Raw genomic sequence first — 6,000 nt, forward strand, 5'->3', positions numbered from 1 at the left:
TTAGCACTGGTATGGAAAGGTCTGTCCTTGAAATCGGATCTAACTATGCTTTGTCCGATTCCCATATGTTGCTGTTTTATACAGAAGCACAATGGGAAAACTCCAGTGGTGCAAATGGATGTTGCACTCTGAACATTACGTATGAGCCTCTTCTAGACAGATGAATCTATAAGTGTAAAGAGATCTTTATTGCTAAAAGATTGGCCTGCTGATTTATTCCGTCTTTGGGTTTCTTTCCATGAGCAGAAAAGTGATCTAAATCTAATCCAGCACAGAAAGATAGCTGTCACAATCTTCTGTGAAGTCCACTCAAAGCACATCTCACAAACTACACTTTAAAGCAAGATTCATCTTGCTCCAAAACCTTGTCTGTTCAGACCAGACAAAGTGTTTTCTTATTTTGAGAGAAAGAGAGAGAGAGAGAGAGAAAACACCTGTGGTGGGTGGATGGGACTAATGGGACTCCTATTAGAGACCAAACATTTTTTTTATGTAACTAATATAAGTGATATACAGAACCAATCTGTCATTTTTTTAACAGTTTTTTAGGATAAGGTCCCATTAGATATGAAATAAGATGCATTAAATAACATTAATAATGAGAAATACCTTAAAAAAAAAAAAAATATATATATATATATATATATATATATATATACAGTACAAAACTGTTCATTGGGGATTAATATTAGGTTTAATATTACCAGATACAACTTTTAATTTTAATAATGTATAAGTAAATGTTAAACAATTACAATTTACATAAAATTAATAAATGTTTTTTTTTCATTGATAGTTCATGGTAACTCATGTAGTTGGAACATTACTTTAACGTGTTACAAAACAGATGGACTCTTCTGGACTTGAGTACTGCATTTTAATCATGCTAAAATCCACAAAATATTAAAGTCGGCATTAAATGGAAATGGCTTTGCTTCTCTATTGTGATGAATATCTTACTGAAAAATTTAGGTCGTTGAACTTGATTTTGTCTTTCAGGAATTGTCTGGATCTCTGTTGTTTGTTAATTGTTGACAAAGGTTTCTTGGTAACTGTCAAAATTATGTTTCAAAAACATTTTAAATAAGGAATCAAATCAAATCTGACAAACAACTAGGTGTTTGGCTGTAAAAGGTGGGTCCTCCATTCCTGCAGGTGAGTGGCTCTTTTAACTGTAATGACTACAAGTGTTCCTATAGCTCAAGTGGTAGAGCATTCCGTTGGCAAGCGCATGGTTCGAGGTTCGATTCCCCGGGAACACATGATAGGTAAAAATTGATAGCCTGAATGCACTGTAAGCGTCTGCTAAATGCATAAATGTAATTTAATTTACAACTGTTTCTCATTTGAGAATTAATGTTTGTTGTATTAAAGTCTGTATGAACCTGAAATTGCTTAGATATTGTTACATATTTCCAGGTGAAACAGTATATTCCAAACCGCTTGTCGTCTGCAGAGTCAAAAGCTATAATAAAAGTTAAAAGCAGAGGGCGGAGCTTGATTTCAACACACCTCCTCACCATCTCTAGCTGACAGCAGATTGGTGGCTGGATGCTCTGCCCATACCATCAAACTGACATCATCAGTATACACTTTTATTATTTTTTTGACCGGAAAATAGAGATATAATAGAGATATAGATAAATATAGGTTTTGACTAAATATTTTTCTATTTTTCCCTGTGGATTAACTTGATAGCTCACAATTAAACTTAATTAATATTAATTGTCCACCACAAGACTAGTAATGAAAGCTAGCAAATACGGCAATTTTTTTTTATCTAAAATAAGAAAATAAGCTACGTTTCCATTATCGTTAGACCTGGAGAATCAACCACTGACAGAAAAGTGTGAATATCAACAACCCCAATGAAACCGATTATTACATGTCTCAAAACAACAGATGTTTTAAAAAGGTTTCAAGAGAAAATAGTCGATTTATTGTCTTGGCACGAACGCAGTTAGTTTACGTGACTCGACTTGCCCTAAAATACGCCTCGGGTCAGGACAGGAGCCAGCTGCTCATTGAACGCTGTCAACAGCTGAGCAGTGCGTCTCCACAACGCGTTGAATCTCGAATGCACGGCTGCCATGACAACGCGTTTGTTTGGGATTAGCGCTGGTTCGACTGGTTAGATTCTAAATTACGGCTCTGCAAAACAAACTTTTCCTGTATTTACACGCTCAACGCTTTTTGTTATAGAGTTTCATGAGTTTAAGTGTTTTTCAACAATAACGGATAATACAGTGCATGTCCGTTTAAACTCCCTGTATGACTTCATGATCAGCTAAATATAGAGTAAAACAGGCGTAATGCACTCTAATAGGCATACACAAAGGTGACGACAGCAGCCAATAAGCGCGTGGATTTTATTAATTTATTTATCACCAAAACAACATTAGGCTGTACCGAAACGTAGTTCGATGGTTTAAATAAAATTAAACCTGTTTATAAATGCAACCTGTAGATAAAAATGCAAATATAAAATGATGACAAAATGAGAGAATATTTACGATGCTGGATGTTTGAAAAAAAATAAAAGTATAACGTACGTTACAGTGTAAATCGAATGGCCGTCTCGTCCTCTATAGGCTCAATAAATAAAAGGAGAAATATATGTGTGGCGTTTTATTTGAGTAGTTTGATACGCTTACCAATGAAAAGGTTCAGCAAATCGTTCTGCTTGTTTTTGTTGTTGATCCGTTGACAGTATTTTGAACACGAAGCTCTACTGTAGTCACTTCCTATTGGTGAAGCAGGGCTGTTTGTTTTTCTGCCTGCTGCTCCAGAACAGAGGGAGGCAGCATTACATCGCACACACCAATCACTGTGTAACAGACGTGGACATATTTATTATACTCTTTTACGAGGAAAACAACTTTATTAATCTGAATAAATATCGATTTACAATGAATATTACATTCACAAATGTTGGTGGTCAAAAGGGAAGCCTCTTATCAATATACTGAGATGACAGAAAAAAACATTAGCGTGTAAAAAACAAGAACACTGCCCTGAATATCGTTAATGTTTGCATTTTTGTTTTCAGTGTACAAACAACCAAATTACGTTACTCTAAAATGAACTGCTGTCTAATGAAATTGCGTCGCAACTCTGGCAACTAATAAAATCCACAATTACTCATTAGCCTTATGACAAGTCAAAATGGTTTTCTTTGATAAAATATTTTATACTATAAGTATAGAAACAACAGTTTGCCTTTACATTTTAATATAACGTCACAATTATTCTGTAGTGATTAGGGGAAAACGTTGAAAACATCTCGTTTATTAAAACTGTTATTTTATTAGCATCAAGTTCTTGTTTTTAGTTTAATAGCCAGATAAATGCATATGTGTTATAAATGACTTATTAATTTTTTATTGAGGTATCATGTTAAAAACTAAAGCTAGAAGCAAATTCTAACTTAATTTAGAATACTACTATCATAATCTTATTTTATTTTATTTCAGTCACTATTTGTAATATGTTTGTAATGAGTCTCCTGTCTGAAAGGTGGCAGTATGGTTGTTGGGTTTGAAATTGCAGTTTGTTATTGGTAATGAAGAAAACATTCCGGTAAAAGTTTACTAAGTATTGAACACTTCGCTTATTTAATGCTAAACATCATTTACATTTCTTCTCGTCTTAATGCTTTTAATGTGATTCAGAAAACACAGTAACGTTATATGCGGATGACGCGATAATTCTAACGACACGCGATCAAGTTTGTCAAGAATCAAGTTTTGTCCATATAAAAAGAAGGCTAATAATAATGTTTGCCTTCGACTCTTCTCATTTGTGTCCACAGGCGTCATGTCGAGGCAGAAGACATGAGGTTAAGACATAATGTTAGAGATTTGATCGCTCTCACAAGAGTGAAAAATGCTAACAGGCTCTTTCATTCATAACATTTCCCAGAAGAGAGACAGGAATTGACAAAGATTAAAAAGGTCTACAAGTTTTTTGAAAGGATAGGTGAAGTCTAAACAGACACACTGGTTTCACTCACTTCTGTGATTTTGTTTTTGAAGGGTCTAAGGTCATCATCCTCACCCTAATCCTGTACTATTTGAAAAAATAATTCCGTAGAGACTTTTTTTTTCTGTTGAGAATCTTGCGTCCCAGATATGCTTTTACACGTTACGCAAGCTATACTGAAAATGTAAAAACGTCATTGCTCAACCTGTTGTCATCTTTTTTCTGAACAGTGGAAGGAATTCCCAGGCCTTTTCATGATGTTTATAGCCATTGAAGGAAATTTTTTGATGGTGGAAGCTATAAGTGAAAGTAAATGAAATTACAGCTTTACAAGGTATTTGGTCTTAGAAAATGTATCTGCTCTGCTTTTTATTTTTGTTCTGTAATAAACCTGGTTCCTTTTCTTAAAAGATTTACAGAAGTCGTCGCCAAATAATTGCTTGCATATCATTTCCTGCATGGCAGTAACTGGCAAAAGATTTCTGAGCAGATGTGTTGAAGTTCTTACTCTCCTGAGATATTGTTTTACTCGACGTAATACACGTATAATTCAGCAAGCTACTTTTCTACTGTAAACTTCAAACATTGTAAATTCTAAGGTTAGTGATGGTTGGTCATTTTGTATCTCATCAAAAGCTAGAAAAAGTGGGGCGTGGTCTGCAAAGGAGGAGCAGAGACTTTTGAGGGCTGTGTGAGACAGTATTGTAACAGTGCTGAAATCTGAGTCCCCTAATAAAACGACACCAAAAAGAGTCAGTAGAGAAATACCATACCAAAATTGCCCTGGTTCAATATTTCTTATGTAAGGTTAAAACTCAATGTTGGAGCAAATGCAGAGAGAAGAGAGAGTCATTGAAAACTACTCATATTAAATGGTGGCACATTTAATACATGTTAAGTAATTCTCTATTTGTATAATCAGCATTGTCCCTGAATTTTCTCCTTCACCCCTGACGATGTCCATGTCCAGGACTTGTAGGGGAAGGAAAGCTCAGGAGGCCAAAACCAGACTCATTAAAGAGTAAGATAACTTGTTTTTGCGTGCTTACTCTGCTTTTGTGATCCTGACATGTTTTTCTTTATCTGGCTTCTATGTCATGTATTCACAGTGCATCAATTGCAAGTGGAGGATTTTACGGACGTCAACTGGGATGATCTCACAGCTATTTGTCGGGTGAGGATTATATGCAGTTTGGGGTGGGTGATGTGTCAAATAGTATTCATTTCTTTCATCAAGATCACGATTTATGATCTTATGATTCTTTTGGTTATCGTGGTTCTTTAGATTTTCTTGGTTTTTAATACTCCATTTAAATATTTTTTCATTTAAAATATATATCTCTACAAGGTAGCAACACATAAAAAGATTGATCTTCCAGTGATGTGTGAATTTAATAATTCAATAATCTCTGTAGATTACCGTTGTGATATTGTTAGTTTTGGAATAAAGGAAATCCTCTGTGGAGTTAAGAAGTGTAAATGGCATGTTAGGACTGGACTACGAGTTGAATGTATTGAATGTCTTTTAATGTATTGCATGTCTATGACGTTGTTCCTTCCAGACATTGTTGACTTCCTTTATAAGAGCATCTTGCCAGGCCTGGTGAAAGATTGTGAAGACCTTGATGACAGTGAGCTGAAGGTTGACCAGAAGCAGAGCTTCCATCTATCTGACATTTTTCAGGGACATTAATGAGGATCATTGCAGCGACAGTGATGAGGAGAGTGGCCAGAAAGAGGATGACAAATCCACTTGAACTATGTACAGATCTATCACATTAGTGATTGTGAGTAATATTCCACAAGTAAAGAGAAAAATACATTTTCAAGATTTACATGTAAAAGATTTATGATAATTTCCTTTTTTTGTAACTCCATTTATTTTGAGGAAGGACTGAATAAACAGAATTTTTATTATTAGGTCTTCTAAACAAGGACATTTTTATTTTTCCCATATGAAGGTAAAACAAGAATGAGGGAGGTTAAGAATGGTTGGTAAATCAGTTGAGAAATGTTAGG

At 34.8% G+C, this 6,000-nt stretch overlaps 1 protein-coding gene across 1 annotated transcript in view; it reads right to left on the minus strand.

The window, feature by feature from the left end:
* The window catches only part of LOC132140196 (alpha-tectorin-like), a 47,580-nt gene extending 44,778 nt beyond the window's left edge, over window positions 1-2,802 (minus strand). Inside the window, exon 1 of the mRNA XM_059549004.1 lies at window positions 2,655-2,802. The gene's annotated coding sequence lies outside the window, so the exon portion shown is untranslated. The remainder of the gene's footprint in view (window positions 1-2,654) is intronic.
* Window positions 2,803-6,000: the final 3,198 nt, after the last annotated feature.

The sequence above is a fragment of the Carassius carassius genome, chromosome 5, assembly GCF_963082965.1.
Source record: "Carassius carassius chromosome 5, fCarCar2.1, whole genome shotgun sequence".
Lineage (NCBI taxonomy): Eukaryota > Metazoa > Chordata > Actinopteri > Cypriniformes > Cyprinidae > Carassius > Carassius carassius.